The sequence below is a fragment of the Rattus norvegicus genome, chromosome 1, assembly GCF_021556685.1.
Source record: "Rattus norvegicus strain SHRSP/BbbUtx chromosome 1, alternate assembly SHRSP_T2T, whole genome shotgun sequence".
NCBI classification, from domain to species: domain Eukaryota; kingdom Metazoa; phylum Chordata; class Mammalia; order Rodentia; family Muridae; genus Rattus; species Rattus norvegicus.
This window is the reverse complement of record NC_141534.1, coordinates 226253233-226271540: the sequence shown is the minus strand read 5'-3', so window position 1 is coordinate 226271540 and position 18308 is coordinate 226253233. Positions and strand designations below refer to the sequence as shown.

General features: G+C 41.5%; 1 protein-coding gene and 1 long non-coding RNA gene across 2 annotated transcripts in view; both read right to left on the bottom strand.

The window, feature by feature from the left end:
- The window catches only part of Gnaq (G protein subunit alpha q), a 246303-nt gene that overhangs the window by 100767 nt on the left and 127228 nt on the right, over window positions 1-18308 (bottom strand). The gene's annotated exons all lie outside the window — the stretch shown is intronic.
- On the bottom strand, window positions 102-6474 carry LOC134485208 (uncharacterized). Its single transcript, XR_015653047.1, has 2 exons — window positions 4939-6474; window positions 102-4856 (listed from the first exon to the last, which is right to left on the bottom strand). It is a non-coding gene; the product is annotated as an uncharacterized LOC134485208 (long non-coding RNA).

Below are 18308 nucleotides of genomic sequence, written 5' to 3'. Positions count from 1 at the left end.
CTTAACAGCTAGAAAACTTAGCTGTTTCCTGGGATAAGCAAATATTGCCGGTATTTCCTAACAGTGGCTCACATCTGGAGGTATGCATCAACTAAGAACACTTTCTTTTTTTTTTTTTGGTTCTTTTTTTCGGAGCTGGGGACCGAACCTAGGGCCTTGCGCTTCCTAGGTAAGCGCTCTACCACTGAGCTAAATCCCCAGCCCCCTAAGAACACTTTCTAGTCAGACCCACTTAAAGATGTCACACCTCACTCTAGATTTCATTTTGTTTTTCCCCAGACTTCAGAAACACAAATCTCTTTGGACATGACAAGAGAAAAGATAGGAAATGAATAGCTTCCAAATTTAAGGATACAGTGTAATGTAATTACTTTAAAGTTTCCTTTGTGAAATATAACCTAGGTAGTTTCTGAGAACTAGTCACACTGAACATTCATGAAGCCTTTGGTTTCCTTTTAATTGTTTAACCTTGCAAGATCAATAACATAAGACAAACACAACTATTTAAACACAGTCTCATTCCAGCAATTCTTTTAAGTATTTCTTTGAAGCTGAAAGGCAGCTTTCTTTGTGAAGAGTGAAAACAGTCTGCAGAATTGGAGGTGTCAGTACTGACTGACCCCCTTATCGCTTCCAAATCCCCACAGCTGCACCCTTGCCTCCTTCTGATGAAAAGCCAGAGCTGACCTGCTTGGCTATGCCTACCACCATCTCTAACACTGCAGGAAAGCTGTTAGGGCTAGCAATGTATGCTGGGCAAGAGAGAGAGGGCTGTCCAGGCTCATTAGAACTCAAGTCATCAAAAAACCCAAACATGACATTCACTGGACAGTTTTCGTGACTGTGACATCGACATCCTGCGATCTCGGGTCCTCTTCTTACCAAACATGGAATTCTGTGCTGAAAAATTCAGTCACTTTCAACAGGCATCTGCAGTTTGGCTTTGTAAAGTTGGTAATATGCAGTTAAAACCTAGAGTGTTGCAATTCTCACCTAGATCACTGCAGCCTGCATGGATCCGGATGAGGCACACCAGCTAGACTGTAGGCCAGTCTAAAAGAACAGGAAGGGGGGGGGGGGGGAATGGGAGAAACCTGAGAGAGAACGCAGAGGGCTGCTGCCTAAATTTCTGCCCTGAATGTTAATAACAAGCAAGAAAGTCCTTTATACTCCTAAAAAGTCACTTTCTTGCCTTCTGTTTAGTTTAATGGAAAAAAAAAAAACAATTTACAGGTCAAGCATGCTGAAATGATGATAAAGGTTTTTAACCCAAGTTTTGAAATGTGGTTACATTTTTCCACAGAGCTAGGTTTCTTTTTATTTCCTTACAAATTACTCCAAAGCTTTTAAAAACAGCTGTCAGCTCTGTTTGTCCCAGAGCCTGATTTACAAAAAGCCCGTGAATGGGAAAAAGTACCGAGTAAGAAAGTTATTGCATTTTCATTACAAACCTGCTTTCAATTCACCCTTCTGGAAGCTTAGTGGCTGAGCTCTGTATTCAGGAGCCCCTGTAGGCAGGAGCTGGGAGGTATGTGTATGGGGACTGACCTCATAGCTAGGAGGACAGTTTTCACCTCTGGCTCAAGCAGGGGGCTGAACTTCCTGAGCAAGCAGAGGTGTGGATGGTTTAACCTTTCAATACTGGGATTCTCAACCCAGAAACAAACTCAGGACCATATAGCCCAGAGATACATGCAATACACAACAGGATGATACTGGGGACCATTACTCTACATACAGAGTAGAAAGAGAGTTAAAGAAGTTTCCCAGAGCCATTTTGGTGACTATCACTTCCCTCCTTTTGCTAGGATTGGAGGCAACTTTCCTTAACCTCATCATGCTCTCCACCAACCTTCTCTGGGTAAACTGCTGAGACAGCTCTTGGGTGGCCGCAGGTCCTCCTCCGGGGCACTTTCTGAGTCTTCGCCTCCTGCCATACCTGACACATGAGTCACTTCCTTCTTCAGGAGTCCTTCCTGGTCCTCCCCCAGCCCCACTAACTCTGTTTCTCCTTCCCCGTGGTGGCTGCCTGTTCTCCTTTTGTGAGCACCTTTTTGCAATCATCTCCCAGGACAATGTCTCTTTTTGAACACCACGGCTGCTCTGAGGTGCAACTGATACTGAATACAGAGTCTCCTGATCCTCTAACCTACCTCCTCCTCAAACCTTCTGAGCCTTTTCTGGATGCATCTCATTGCAACAAACTCTGCACTTGGCCTTCTCCTTGTTTCTCTATTTCTGCCACTGTCTTTCCTTCTCTGTAATTATGTGCCAGCAACCAGGTATATGTCACCACATCTGAGACTTATTTTTTCATTTTTCCTACACAACTAACATAGTAACAGAGTCCTATCTCAAAAAATTTGGAGCAGAGTTTCTGATCAAAAATGGTGCCCCATACTAACATGCCTGAAGCCACTAAAATGTCCATTTGAGCACGAGGTCCCTGCCTTGCCATTACAGCATGATCATACACATTGCTGATAAAACAATAAAACTTGGAAGTTCAAAGCTAGTGAATATGCACACCTACAGTGTGTTTTACCAGAGCATATGAAGCTCAAGAAGGAAGTTCAAAACGTAGATGCCTCAGTCCTTCTTAGAAGGGGGAGCAAAATACTCAGGGGAGGTAGAGGATGGGAGGGACTTGGGAGGAAGAGAGGAGGGAGAGGGGGAGAAAGGGGGGCAGGATCAGGTATGGAAGGAGACTGGGATGATATATAGAGGGTCAAGAATTTGAACAGAACTGTGTAGCAAATTGGGGGGCGGGGGGGACTGGAGGTAGCCACCAGCAAGTCCCAGATGCCAGGAAAGCAAGAGGCTCCCAGGACCCAACAGGGATAAGATTAGCTGAAATGCCCAACAAAGGGGAGGGACAACCTGTAGAGAACATCCAGAGGTTAGGCAAGGCCCTTGGTTGGAGGATGGGGACACCCACTCATCACCAAATTTTTAATGGAGAAATAAATATGGACAAAGTGTGGAGCAGAGAGTGAAGGAAAGACCACCCAGAGATGCCCCACCTGGGGATCCAACCCATATACAGACACCAAACCCAGTCACTATTACTGATGCCAAGAAATGCTTGCTGACAAGAGCCTGTTCTAGCTGTCTCCTGAGAGGCTCTGCCAGAGCCTGACAAAGGCCGAGGCAGCCAACCATTGGACTGAGCACAGGGACCCCAATGGAGGAGTTAGAGAAAAGATTGAAGGAGCTGAAGGGGTTTGCAATCCCATAGGTAAAACAGCAATATCAACCAACCAGACCTCCCAAAGCTCCCAGGGACTAAACCACCAACCAAATAGTATACATGGAGGGACCCATGGCTCCAGCCACATATGTAGCAGAGGATGGCACTGTCTGGCATCAATGAAAGGCCCTTGGTCCTATGAAGGCTCAATTCCTCCGTGTAGGGGAAGGCCAGGGCAATGAGATGGAAGTGGGTGGGTGGGAGGGGGTACACTCACAGTTGCAGGGGGAGGGAGAAGGATAGGAGGGTTCCAGAGGAGAAACCGGGAAAGGGGATAACATTTGAAATGTAAATACACAAAATAAAAGAGAAAAAAATTTTAAAATGTCTTCATTATGGTTTTCTCATAGAAGGTAGAATGCTATATTAATATATTGATTAACTTCATTAAACCAATACCATATTTTGACACATGTATCTGTTTGGCCACAACAGATGCCTGTCAAGCTTACTAAAATCCCACAACCATGATTTAAATAATTCACCCCCATTTATGTGAATCTTTGCTTTGAAAAAAGAAACAGTGGTGACTTTTAGATATGAGGATGCAGACTGTAAGGCCTGCTAAGCACAGATGCAAATGTAGAAGACCCTCAGCTCCACAAAAATCAACTTCATTCAGTGTCTGTTTGTATGTGGATAATCTGTGCAACAGTCCTTATTCAATGGAAGCTTAGTTTTAAATATTCCTTTCAGCAAGCACCAGCCATAGAAGAATAATCCTAGAAACCCGCTTTGCAAGTAATTGAGGCTTTTTAAGAGGAAAAGCTTTTACTGGCCTCAGCACAGCATTTGTGAGCAAACAAAATTTAACTTTCTGTTCTGGATTTACTAAAGAAATGTATTATTAGAAACATTTAACTTTCTGAGCAAAGAAAAACTAAACAAATATAAAACCATCTATAACTTACAGAAAAGTATACACAATTTTTCAAAGGAAGTGAACTTTCTAGTCTTGCCTATTCCATAGATGAAGTCTTTCCACCAAGACTCCTTAGCACAAAGGCAGTATTTCTCAGTAGCACAGAACAGGGTTAACTGCAGGCCAGGTTAGTGGGGCTATAGCCAGGACAAGCTGAGGCAAGAGGCTAAGGCAGTTCCACTAAGATCCCACAAGGAACCTGGGCTATAATTTTTCTGCCTGGAGAAACTTTGGAGGTCTCATCAAACAATTCCATCAAGCAGGCTGGAGAGATGTGGAAGCAACAGAAAATTTCAGGAAACACTGGTGTCCATGTGAACAAGCAGTTAGCTAATGAGCAGTAGGGAAGTAACACAGGTTTGAAACGTGCATTATTAAATACAGTAGGGGAATGGATGCAGGCTGAAATGTCAAACAAGAATATGATTCTCTTGTCCCACCTCTGGACTAAGTTATGCGTACCCCAACCACACTGATCTCAGAAACTTACTGAGTTCTGTGGTCTTCAGGGAGTTAAGATTCAGAATGGTGATGGACCTATAATCCCAGAACTCTGAAGACTAAAACATCCCCAAACAGACTGGCTGCAATCTCTTCCTATGTGAGGACTTCAGCATGCCCCTGCTGGTCCCTTCTCCTCCCTCTAGTCACTCCTATCCTACAAGGAAGAAGCATCAACACTGCCTGTCATGCTCAGCCAGGAGCCTGAGACAAACACTTAGCACATGTCATGCTCAGCCAGGAGCCTGAGACAAACACTTAGCACATGTCATGCTCAGCCAGGAGCCTGAGACAAACACTTAGCACACTGCCCTTTCACGCAGTTTCACTTTCTGCAGATTCAGTTACAGTTAATAACATAGTCCAACATGTTAAACCATTACAGAAATAAACAGTTTGAAAGTTTTACCTGTACTCTGTTCTAAGCATCATAATGGAACACAGACCCGTCCTGGCTGGAAAGAGTGCTATCTCTTCACCTTTTGTGTGGATGCTGTAAACACTGCCTGCCTACGTTAGCTCTGACACAACATTCACCAGGCACATAGGAAAGCACAGGCTACGCAGCACACAACAGTGCCTCTGTTTCTAGAGTCCCTGGAACTCTTAGAATATTCACCCTTCGGAGACGGAAAGATGACTGTATTTCTCTGGCTCCTTCCACATGACATCACCTCAGGCTGACATGCTCCTACAGCTACAGCTGTGTCTCTGCTTAAGGCAACAGAATAGTCACTTCTTACTATGGTAGGCAAAGAATGGCTCCTCAGAGATATCCAAGTTCACAACGCCTGTGAAACTGTTACTTTATATGGCAAGGGAAGTTAGGTTTTAAAACTGGGAGATGATCCTGGGTCAGCTGGGTGACTCTAATGTGAACATGGAGGTTGTTAGCTGAAAAGTGAGGCAAACCAGACTGGAGTGGTACAGGGTAAGGACCTTGACCCCTATTTCACCTGTGAACACAAAGAAAGGGATCAAAACTTAGGTATAAACCTGATTTTCCTGCACAACCAGCAGAGTAATGTTGAACCTGTAGACTGGACTGTCTGACACAGTTCAGACTTGTGACTATCAGAGGTCCTGTGGTTGTGGTTACTCCATTCATAGCAGCAAGAGAGACTACATCTTTTCCAGCTCTACTATTAGTTCCTTTAGAAGAATAGGGGAGACAGCAGAATCTGTTGCTATCACCTGGCCAAATCATCTTGCTGGTTCCTCTGTGTGAATATCTTTATAAATAGGCCTTTTGCACATACACTCCAATACTGGGAGGCATTATGAGTGCTGAGTTCCCTAGCTGGAACTCAGAACCACATATATATCATCCCCAACACCACACCTCACACTGCCACCTTATTACTCAGTTTGTTCACCTAGTAAGAGAAAACTCCTTTTTATCCAAAGATACAAACAGAGCTAAATTTATATAAACACCTCCACATTGTCAGCAATCTGGTAATGCACTTCTTTTAACTGCTATTCCACTCCTTCCCTACCTCAAAAGCTGCTGGGGCTGCTACTCAAGAGTTACAACAGGGACTAAGAGTGGAGAAGACCCTCACACAGCCAGGTCAGTAGGACAGATCAGAATAACAACATGCACTACATTACTTGTAAAAATGTCCTTCCAAGAAGCTGTTCATAATCTATGCTAAAAAAAAAAAAAAGACCATTTCTCTCATCCTTATCAATATGTTTTTGAAATATATTGAACTTAGAAAGGATTTTAGCATATGACCCACAGTGTGAACTTTCAAGAACTTTCTATCCACATGTCATTCATTTTAGGACAACCCACTGAGTGAGATGTTTTAAGTACCAAGAAGCCAAAACTAGACATGTTGAAAGTAGCCTGACCAACCACATCACACATGAACTGTTAAAGATGGCTGAGTGAGTGGACTACAGGCATATCTAGAGTCGTGCTTTGGTTCTTAAACAAGTCACTTCCCTCTCGGCTCCCAGCTCTTTCTCATCTATTAAGAGGGAATCAGATCATCTTCAGCAATCACACCATGTCTTATGCTCTATGAATCTAAAGTAATCAGGAATCAGAGTGGTTCAAAAAGGTAACACAGGGTTGGGCAAGGGCGATTTAATGAAACCTACTCTGCGCCAGGTAGCATTTCAGGTGCTAAGGATAGCACAGTGATGAAAACACACAGTTCTGGAGAGCCTACTGATTTGAGAGAGTGTGCAATCTTCCCCCCACATCTAGGAGGCATTGATTCTAGGACTCCTCCCTCTTTAATTACCAAACTTCCTAAATGTTTAACTCTTTAAACATTTTTTGCATAAAACCTATATTCATCCTCTTGTGTGCTTAAATCACCTTCTTATGAACTGTAACACAAAATAATATTTAAATGCTACATAAATTGTTAAGAGAATAAGAACATATAGACACCCAGACACACCAACACACACACAGAGCTATATATCTTTGATACGATCAAATTGGAAGATGAAGAATACAAGGGACTAAGGAACTGATCCAACCTGTAAAACTTGCAATCTCAGAAGTTTACATGAGGTTCAATACAGACACACCTATATTTGATTCTTATATTCCAGGCAATCAGATAGGAATCATAGTTGATGAATTCTGCCCCATACTAATTATTTACCATTAAGGTGATAAAATTATTTCAGTGAAATAAATAAAAACACAAGTAAAGTCGGATAATTTCAGCCAACGTGGAAATGGCTGCTTGTTATATTTCAGCATTTTGTACTAATAACTATGGCTAAGTAAATAAACAAAACTATAAGTTGTATTTTCCAATCCTAATTGATAAAACAATGCAGCCAGCAGTGATTTCATACTTGTATACAGTAATACATTTAAATAATACAAACATAGAGATCGAGTAGTTCTTAAAATATAAATTAAAGCATCATTATGTTGAGGTGAAAATGGGTAAAAGCTTAGGAAGAAGTTGAAATTAATATGGCCAACATTTTGTCTAAAATATAAACTTATTCTAGAGAGGAAATTTAGTTACATACTTTGTAGGACAAACCTGATTAAATGAATTCAGAAAAGAATGTTTCCTACTCTTCACTGTGAAGCCATTTTTGTTCACAGTAGAAAATGCCAGTCCCAATCCCTGAACCCTAAGAAGATAACATCGAAGGACAAAGGATAGAACTAATAAGCCAAAGTTTCCTGGGTTTATTTCAACATTTTAGAGATAGATAAAATTCCCACAAAGTGTGGTCAGCTTACAGAGAATTTTGTATTACTCTTTCTTCAGATAATTTAGTCAACTGGTAAACCACCATATTTGCTAAATATAAGTGCAAAAATGAAGGCAAAAATTAAGGCTTAGTATACTCTATTTTACATGTGTGTGCATGCAAACTGTGCACGTGTGTACGCATACATGCAGAAGCCAAAGTCAATACCAGATGTCTTCCTCTGTTGCTCTCCATCATTATTTTTCCTCTGAGGCAGGAGAGAGAGAAAGGCAGTCACTTATTAGCTGACCTGTCTAGCCAGTGAGATACAGGATCCTACTGTCTCTAGCCTTAACACTAGGGCTATGAGTGTGTCATCAGGCTCAGCTACCATAGGTGCTGGGATCTAAACTCAGGCACTCATGCTTGTGCAAAAAACCTCTGACTGAATGAGCCACTTCTCTAACTCCTTTAGATACTATTCAAGAACATCACTGCCCTAGCAAACATTTATAGTTGTGCTCAAGTGATTCTCGAAAAAAAATCCAAACCAGAATATCACCTACAGAAATACACCTTAATTTGGCCGTTTCCTAGTTTGTTTGAGGCCTCTGAATCACCACCTGTAATTAAAAGTTAAGTAGAAGAACTAGAGAGTATATTTCCTTGATGCAGTTCTTTTCAACGAGTCAAAGTATTTGCTATTATGAGTTTTTAGGGCAGAGTCTGGACAGTTCAATTGAGTTTAATCAGTTACTAGAGTTGATTTGCATACTTTCCTTTGCAAATAATCAAATTGTGCAAGACTGACAAACACATTTGCTTCCTATATGTGAGGTCAGAGATGAGTTCTATGTCTCTTCCAAGTATAGCATACTTGTACCCAGGGAATGCTCCCCTGGAATGAAACACTGTCAAAACTACAATAAATACGTTGTAATGAAACACTGTTTTATAGAATTAATATACACCAATTAAAAACATTAATTCAAATGCCTACCAAAAGCTGAATGGGTAAGCTGTGGTTTACCCTAAACAGGAAACTAAGAGACAACCAAAACAATGTGTGTTGGGGTGGAGGGACCCCACTGACACATGTGAGCATGCATAGAAACCCTGGAGAATGATGTTAATGTAGTATATTAACATAAGTGATCGATATAGTAAAATTCCATTCCTATGGAATCCAAGAAGAGATAAAACGAGTCTAATCACAGACTCCAAAATCAGATGAGAATGGACAGGAGAATAATGCCACAGACAATGGACACTGTGGTAGAGATGCTCACTCATTGATGGTATGTGTAGGCACATAGCAGGACCACTTGTCTTAATACCTCCTTCTGTACAGGGATATGAGGACCTTTATTGACAGCACATTACTTCTTCAACAAACTATGTAAAAACCATTTTCATTTTTGGTTGTGGCTCTGCCTACAATATATGCTGTAAGTTTAGGGAATATCTAAAGAACCAAATAAAGAATTCCAGCTTTTTCTAATATTGTTTTCTTAAGGCAGTCCTAAATGATATTATGGTCTTTACCAAGCTCTTAAGAACTCAGAACTATTATTCACTATCAACACAAGTTGTGCATTCAAAATCCAAAACCTTTATATCTGAAATGCTCAACACACGGAAACTTCCACCGCGAATGAGCATCACAGTGGGAAATACCACAACATGAAACTTCACTTCATGAGAAAAAAATAATTCTTAAATTTAAGTGTCTTCAGAGTGTATGTATAAGATATAGGCAAACATAAATGAATTTCCACTTAGACTTGGGCCTCATCCCCAGTATAACTCATGTATATGCAAACATTTCAGAATCTGTGGGGGGTGGGGGGATCCAAAACACTTCTGGTCTCCAAGCATTTCAGATAGAGGATATTCAATACGAATTCTACTTGTGTACAAGGGATGAACATAATCATCTCTATGGTGGTTAAGGGTGGAGTTTGGAAATGCCATTTGGGATTTGGGGTGTGGGGTGGTGATAGAGCTCAGAAGGTAAAGACATTTTCAAGCCTCCATTCCCAGAACCCATATAGTGGAAGGAGAAAACCAACTGTATTCTGCATGTGTACCATGATACACACACACACACACACACACACACACACACACACACACACAGAGAGAGAGAGAGAGAGAGAGAGAGAGAGAGAGAGAGAGAGACTAAACGAATGTCATTTTTAAAAAAGCCATTTTTAAAGCAGTTTTTTAAAAAAAAATTCTTCTCTCATTCTGAAGATTACAAATGGGATTTGTTTTGTTTTGTTGGGGATGGGGTTATAATATTTTATGATGAAACCTCAGAGGGGTCTTCAATAGCCTTTTCTTATCTTCACAGGCAAGGTATTCAAATGAGGCTTCTCTTCCATTCTCTTATATTTTTGGTTGTGAGCCTAGCCTTTAACGGCTGAGCCATCTCTCCAGCCCTCTCATCCATTCTCTATGAACGCAGGGTGCTGCACTCTGAAGTTTAACTCCAGTATCTATCCAGAGGAGAACATGTCAGTTGTTCACAGTTAGCATTTACTTGCCTTGATGTCGTCTATGCAGGCACGTTACTACTGTGGCCAAATATAAAACTCATGGTTCTTTAAGGTATGAGATCGACTGCTGTAGAGAGAAGATCCTCTGTAGGATAACCTGAGTTTAGGTTGGTGCTTTCCTTCTCGTTTGTTTCCAACCTAAGCAGTGCTGAGCTTTCCCCAGGGTGTATGTGCATGGCCATAAATGGCCATATGCAAGAGCAACTGGAACTGTGGACAAAACACTGCCTATGCCCCGAATGATCTCATGCACATTGAGCTTAGTACTTCATTTTATTCCAGGACTAATAAGGAACGAGTTTTAGTAATTTATTCAAATCAAATAGTAGGTAGCATAAGTGTTCACAGAGACTTCCTGAGTAGCAACTATCTCTCTGAAACTGGTAACGTCCTACTCTACCTCAGATTAATACTTCTAAAGCACTCACCCAGCACCTAGCTGAGTAATTCTGGCTTCAGAACACAGAAAGTAAACAGACCACGGTATGTCTCTAAATTCAGTACTCAGAAATTACATATGGTCAACATTATCTATAAAAATTCCTAAAATCACTGTCAAATCACCATTGAACTACTAGGATCTAAGTTCTGAGAAGGTAAGAGCCAAAAGTAAGTGTTCCGTTTGTTTCGCGTCAGTGTTTCAGCTGCAGCTTCCCTTCACTGGAAGAACACAAGCCAAGGCTTAGCTCTGGAGGGAACATCATGTGTATAAATGGAATCCGTCATATGCTAAATGTGCATATGACACAGCTCTACCATGGAACACTGATCTTCATTTAGGAAACTCATAATGCAAACACACAATTTATTAAGAGGTATAGAACAAAAGCACATTTTAATATACTTTGACACATTTAGTTCTTGAACACAAATGTGTTTGATTGACAGAGAGATTATCTAATTATCTACTGTTCCACAAATAGGAATACCACACCAAAGCCCAGAGAACGAGAGACGAAGGCTAAGATCACACTCAAAAAGATCATTAAGGGGGCTGGAAAGATGGCTCAGGGCTTTAGAGCACTTGTTACTCGTGCAGAGGGGTTTGAGTCCCAACACCCACATGGTGGCTTACACCCATCTGTTACTCAGTTCTAAGAGATCTAACACCTCCTTCTGACCTCTACAGCATTAAGCACTCATGTGGTACACATACATCCATGATGGCAAAACACATGTGTATAAAAATAAGCCTAAAATGTAGAGAAACATTTTTTAAAAGACTGCTTTGGTTTTAGACTATTTTAAGCACAACCCACCTCTGTAGAGACACAATGTGCAGATTTGCGTGAGTGGGACTTTCTGAATAAGACAAACTGATACTCTACCTGGAAGCTTGGCACACTAGCAGTGCCTTCTCTTAGGGACAAGCATGGACAATGAAAGAACAGGAAGGGTAAGGTGGAGTCTGCGGAAGGAAGATCTGGAAAGCCCAGGTCATGAGGACATTCTCATAAAGACACTGGAGGGAGGGGCCAGAATCTGCCCCAGGGGATGAGGATCTGAAAGGACAACAGAGCAGGGCTTGTCCTCTTCCCATCAGTTTAATCTTGAGAATGTTGCAAGCCCCACTTAGGCCAGCCAGTTAAAGGACAGGAACAACTTCAGTATAAACTATCTACCTGTTTTCATAGACAAGGGATAGCAGCTGATAGCTCCGGGGTGGATGTGCTCCTGAAGAAAAGAAACCTTATTATATTTATTATCCTTTTTGAAGATTGGCCTTAACCTAAGGAAAATAATATTATGTATTCCCTAATAGGGCTAATAACAGAAATGCATATTTATTTTATATTTATTTTTAGTGCCCCTAGGAGTTAAAAACCATCCAAATGAAAGCGATGCTGAAATAGAACTGGTAAGTTGCTGACTGAAATGAGAGTGTAGACCTGAATTTGTTGGCAGGCATTTTTGTTTCAAGAGCATTTTAGGATCCTTGGAGTAAGGATAGGTAGAGACTGAGAGGAGAGCACAGGGTAAGAAGAAGAAGAAATGATTTGTACACTTCACACAGCTTTTAGTCTCTGACAGGCCTCAGATAACAACCAGAGTGAAAAAGAAAATGAGTCTTTCTTCCATGGTCTACTTCCTTCTCTGGAATCTACCGCCTGCTGCTGTTGTGGGTAAGAGACAACAGCTCAGATTTTGTGACATTCTCACTTCCATCTTCTCCTAGCCCCTACCCCATCTCTACATATGCCTCTTTAGCCCTCTAGTCTAGAAGTGTAAGGATAAAATTAGGTGCCAGATGTGTACAAGAAAGAGACTGAGCAGGAGAGATATCTCTGTGGTTAACAGCAGTGGCTTCTCTTCCAAAAGGTACAAGCTTAATTCCCAGCAACGACATAGGGGCTTCAAAATACTCTGAAACTTCTGTTCCAGGGGATCTGATTCAGGGAATGACCTCTTCTGGCCTCCTTGGGTACTGCATACATTTGATGAACATACATACATGCGAGGCAACATGCCTGTACAATAAAAATAAATAATTAATTTTTTGAGGCAAACAAAAGGGACTGTCAATTTCAACTGCTGTTATTAAAGTCTCTGGGAAATGCATCCTTAGAACTCCCTTGAACACAATTTATACTTCAGATATTTACGGTGGGAGTGCTAATCAATATGTCTAAACTTTAAAATGACCTTATTAGAAAATGGGAACCACCATGGGAGATGCAGGGAGGGTGAGACAGTTGGTTCCATATGATTATCTGAACCAGTGAAGTGACTAGAACCTAAATTCTCTGTTGGAGCTGGAGCAAACTGTTCCCTGCTGCAAAGGAGAGATGGATGGCTTTGCTGTGCTCCATAAGTAACTTCTTCATATTATTAGAGACGCAAATGATCTGCACCCAATTAGATGTTGCCAGAAATGACATCTTCTGCACAGCACAACCTCTTCAGTCAAAAAGCAATCAGTTATGCTAACCCACACCTTCAGAGTCTAGAAAAAATGGTACACATAAATATATCCTAACTCTTTACTGGGCACAGCCATAGTGGGGTCCACTGCCCCTACAGACCTTTGGCAGAAGCCACCATCTAGGCAGACAGACTCTTAGGCTGAGAGTCTGGGTGGGTACTACAAGCAAGTTCAAGTTGACTCATCTGCTAACTACTTCCTGGGTTTGCTTCCTTCAAGAAGCTTGGGAATGGACAAATACCTGGGAAAATGTCTACTCTTACAGATCAGAGTCAAGTATGATACAAAGAAAGAGCTTTAGAAACTGTACTCATAAACCAGCCTGTTTCCCCAGAATCAAGAGAGTCGGAGAAACCACATGCTGAAAGGCACCCCTCAATCTTTCATATGATAAAACCTCTCAAGAGAGTTGGTTTAACAGGAAGGCCTTACTGGGTGCACAGGCTGATGGGAGTCATCAAACACAGCAAAGTTGGGGCCCGTTGTCTCACTTCAGCTCATTATTGCCATTCTTCAGAGGACAGAAGAGAGGAAACACAGAGGCCCACACACTGAGCAGTGCTCAATATGCAGCCGTATTTCTGAAAACCCAGCTAACCACACACCAGCTGTGTGATCTTCTGCCACCTGACGAGGATCAATGTGTCATGTAGTTAAAACTTCAAGTGGTGTGGCTAGAAATATAAACCAAACATCTGCCCTGTATGCCTACCAATAGCCGTAAAACAGTAACTATGGCTTTTTTTTAATTGCCCCTGACATTAAGGAAACTGACATGAGGGGTTCGCAGATAGGTTGGGGTCTTTGGGATCCTAAGGAAGAAATATCTGGTCTCGTCCCATGGAGCGGGACAGCAGGCATTGTATAGAGGTCCTTTTTGTACAGGGAGTGGCAGGACTGACTGTGAAGCCTCAGCCAGCTTCCTCCACAAAGGCACAGCCTCATACTAGGAAGTATAGGCATGGTGCTGAACCCCTCTTCCAGAATGACAATTCAGTTCCCTTTTTATTACTGTTAAACACTAATGACATGATGTCTTAGGACTCCACCTAAGCCAATAAAAGAGATCTATCATAGCTGGCATAGCTGCTGTTATAAATCTGAAATGATGGTTAAACAAACACCACACCTCCTAAGACTGCCTTAAACCCACTCCTCTAAGCTGGTTTACAGCCATTGTTTCTGAAGGGCTTTGCTAACTGGGTGTGAGCTTTATGCTAAGTACTAGCTATTAACTCTTGCTTGATCCTTATCTCTAAAGAGTTCCCCAATAACCCTATAAGGCAAATATTATTAGTATTTCTACTTCCCTGAAAAAAATAGGGCTTGCCCCAGGTCATTCAGTCATAAGTCAGTGATCTGGCTTTAATTTCTGTCTCTAAGAAAGCAATTAAAAAAGTATGGAAAGCAGTGAGCGTGTGCGCTATTACAGCCATATTCTCTACCTGATGTCCACTCCCTCTTAATCACAAAATCGAACCTTAAAAGGTCAAAATTCTCCATACAGAGTAACTGAGGGGGAAAAATCAATTAAAATAGAGTTTTTTCACAATATATTAAATGTAATAAATCCTTTCAGCTAGATTAACTTTTTTACATGGGAGCCAAAGAGGTCATACTTGGAAGCAGATGAGATGGCCGGTGATCAAAACTAGCATTCCAAACAATGGAATGCAAGTTCCATGACAAGTAGGTAGCTGCAATCGCTCAGCACCATTTCCAGAGCTCTCAGGCTTCTAGGACTTGTTGCACTAGCCGGCTCTCTAAAGAATGGGTCATAGCCTATGCTCTTGTACAAGTATTTTATATTCCTTGCTGCATACTGCAGAGACTGACAGTGTGGTGCTTACTACTGGGTTCTCATGAACTTCACAGTGGTTTCAGAAAGAGCCTTGTTAGCATCCTACATGGTGGGAAGAGCAGGGAAAGCCAATCAGTTCTTTTTTACTGGACACTGAACACTGGGGTAGAACTGTCAGCTGGCAGGTTAACATATTCACACTTATGTGACTGCTGCATAACTTCCAAATTAGGGGATTGGCCAAGTAAGAAAAAAGATAAATGAGTAATCTATGTTTGCCTTTTCCCAAACTATCATTTTAGAAGGTGTGAGAAAATTATATAATACTTTAATAATTTTCACATAAAAACTATTAGGATCCTGTTCTACACTTAAAACCCAACGTAGTAAGAATATGATTGGTTACTCTAATCTCTTATTGGCCTTAGTTATTAGAAATAACCCACTTTTACTGACAGGAAGGTAAAAAAAAATGAGCTTAATTAAATCTCACAACAAACAACATAGCATCAGTCGGGTGTGGTGGTAATTCTTATAATCCCAGTTCTTAGAAGTCAGAAGCAGGTGGATCACCACAAATCTGAGTCTAGCTTGGTCTAAATAGTGAGTTCTGGACTTGCCAGAGCTCAATAGGGAAACTGCCAACAAGAAACAAAAAGGCACAAGCCCATCTGCGATGCCCATTTTCCTTTGTTACTAGAATTATTCACTGCCCAAAAGTCCAGAGTCTGCCATCTGAAGTATATACCCAATGCATTTTTAGTCTACTCTCTGCCAAAGCTTAATTTCCGACACTCCTTCCAACAGACCTCTATGTCCTGTCTCTGTCCAGCAGCCTGTGTACCCATGGGGACAGAGGCTGATACTGATTCTGCAGCTTGCTTCAGCACTCTTTTAGAAATGCTGTATTTTAAAACTGGGCTGGTGACTTAACTTAGCAGGTAACAGCGCTCGCTATCAACTCTGACTCCAAAGCTGTCCTCTGACCCCCACCTGAATGCTGTAGCACCACCCCCACACACACCATGCACACTTCACACACATTTGTAGAGGAAAAATTGCTCAGGCCTACTAAGCTTAAAATTTGAGACAGGTATTTTAATTTTTAAGGTTGTAACAAATTTAAGATAGATTTTCATTAATGAGGAAGAAAATTAATGAGTGTGAAAACTGATGGTAAACCAAGACTATCTGGAAAGTCCTGGGAAGATGATAGCTTCCATCATGTTTCTAAAATACACACCTTTCCTCTGCATTCAGTCATTCTGAAATTGTGCCTAGCACATGCTGGACTGTTCTTACTGGACATGTCAACAACATCTGCTCAGACCTTCTTAACCTTCTAAACAGGCAAAGTCCAGCTTCAATAAATGCTCTCCGGAAGACAGCTCAATGTCTTATACATATTTTTAGAGAGGACGAAATTATTTTTACAAATGATATTTTTACAAATGAAATTTTGTTAATTTAAAACAATGGAAAAGTATGATAGAGTGCACCTTGGTATGAAGCTGTGTTGAGTCAATAATCACACGTGAGCAGATCTGAAAGCTCTCACCTGACTGGTGCAGGCTCTACTTTGTGGCTGGTATTAGAATTCCAAGCCAGGAACACTTTCCCAGCCACCATCTGATTCTTATGATGACACTACCCTTTCCTTTAAGGACGCTAAGTTCAGTAAGTCATCCAGTGTCTAATTGTGGGTGCACATCTCACATTAACAAGTAGAAGATCAATGATAACTTCAATGAAAGGAGAGAGGAAATTATCTCACAACTGAGGATGATTTGAAATGCACTCATCACATAAGCCTTGGACAGCAACACTGAGGCCCTGAGAGAAACCTGAAGAAAAGACCCCACAGTCTGAGAACCCTGTCACCTGTTCTAGGTGATGCCACAGCAGCTCAAACCAGGCAGGTACCAAGCTCCTGAATCACCTGAGCCTGTCCTCCACTCAGGTGAGAAGTCAGACTAACCCTCGTGCACCTGTGGATGATTTCTAGCGTCTCTTTGACCTACTGGATTTGTCTTCTCACATACAGTTGAGTTCCATTAATAAGATTAAACATGGGCCTAGCGTTTATCAAAGCATTCTGCTCCTACTGGGACCAAGTCACTGTGTTCATTTACTCTCAAGTGTAAGGATATGCAGGGTACACTGTGCACTTCTCATTGCAGGAAAATGATATATTTTCTAGGACTTAGCCCCGCACCACAGACTTAAAGACTGTGTTAGAAAAGGTAAATAAAGTGAAAAACGGGGCTAAACACAGTGTAGGTTTGCACTTGCAAACACAGTCCTGAACTAGGGTATACCTCTGCTTCAGGGCCCTTCCTCCAGTACATCTTGCCTGGCCTGTCATAGGGGGCATCTTGCTTTGCTATCTTCTTTTGGAAGTTTTGGCCCAAACATTAGCATGTCAGAGAGACCAAAATATTCTCTCTTATATCTAAAATATCCCATTTCTTTTATACTTCTATGAGGTTCCCCAAACACGTATCTTTTTCTAAGACACTATGTAAATTACTGTTATTACTGAGCCTTCCCTTCGTCTGTCATACACACCTACCCAGAGGTACATACAGTGAACAGGGCTGCTCTCCTTCTTGTTCACCAACATGTAGTGGGGGCTCAAAGGCTCCTGGGTGAATACAGGAACAGCATCTGTGTAACTAATATTTTTGTTTAAACTCCTGGCTGACCCTCTTGGTCACAGCCTGGGTATTGCCTAATTATTGCTTTCACTGAGTTTCTGGACAGTAATCAAAGGTGTAGAGCAGACTCATGCTGTCAAAACTGCTGCTGACTGGATCCGTAACCTAGAATTCTCTGAGGAGGTACTGTGGGTTCACTGTCGTGTTTTTACACTTCATACCACACATTTTTAAAAGATCCTGGTGAGCTGTGAGTCAGTTTGAGTTTCTTTTAGAGAAAAGAAACTTGAGTTTCTTATAGTGTAGAAGAGAGCTGCTGTTGAAATCATCCGGCTTGAACTGACCCAGAAACCCAGAGGAAGAGCCTATGCTAGAGACAGCACATGACACTCCTAAGGAACTTTATCAAAGTATGGAAAGCCAGCATTCAAGCAAGGACACGGGGTTTTCAAGCATGTCACGGAAGCACTGCTTACACTGCTGGCACCAGAAGCCATCCAATGCCAAAAG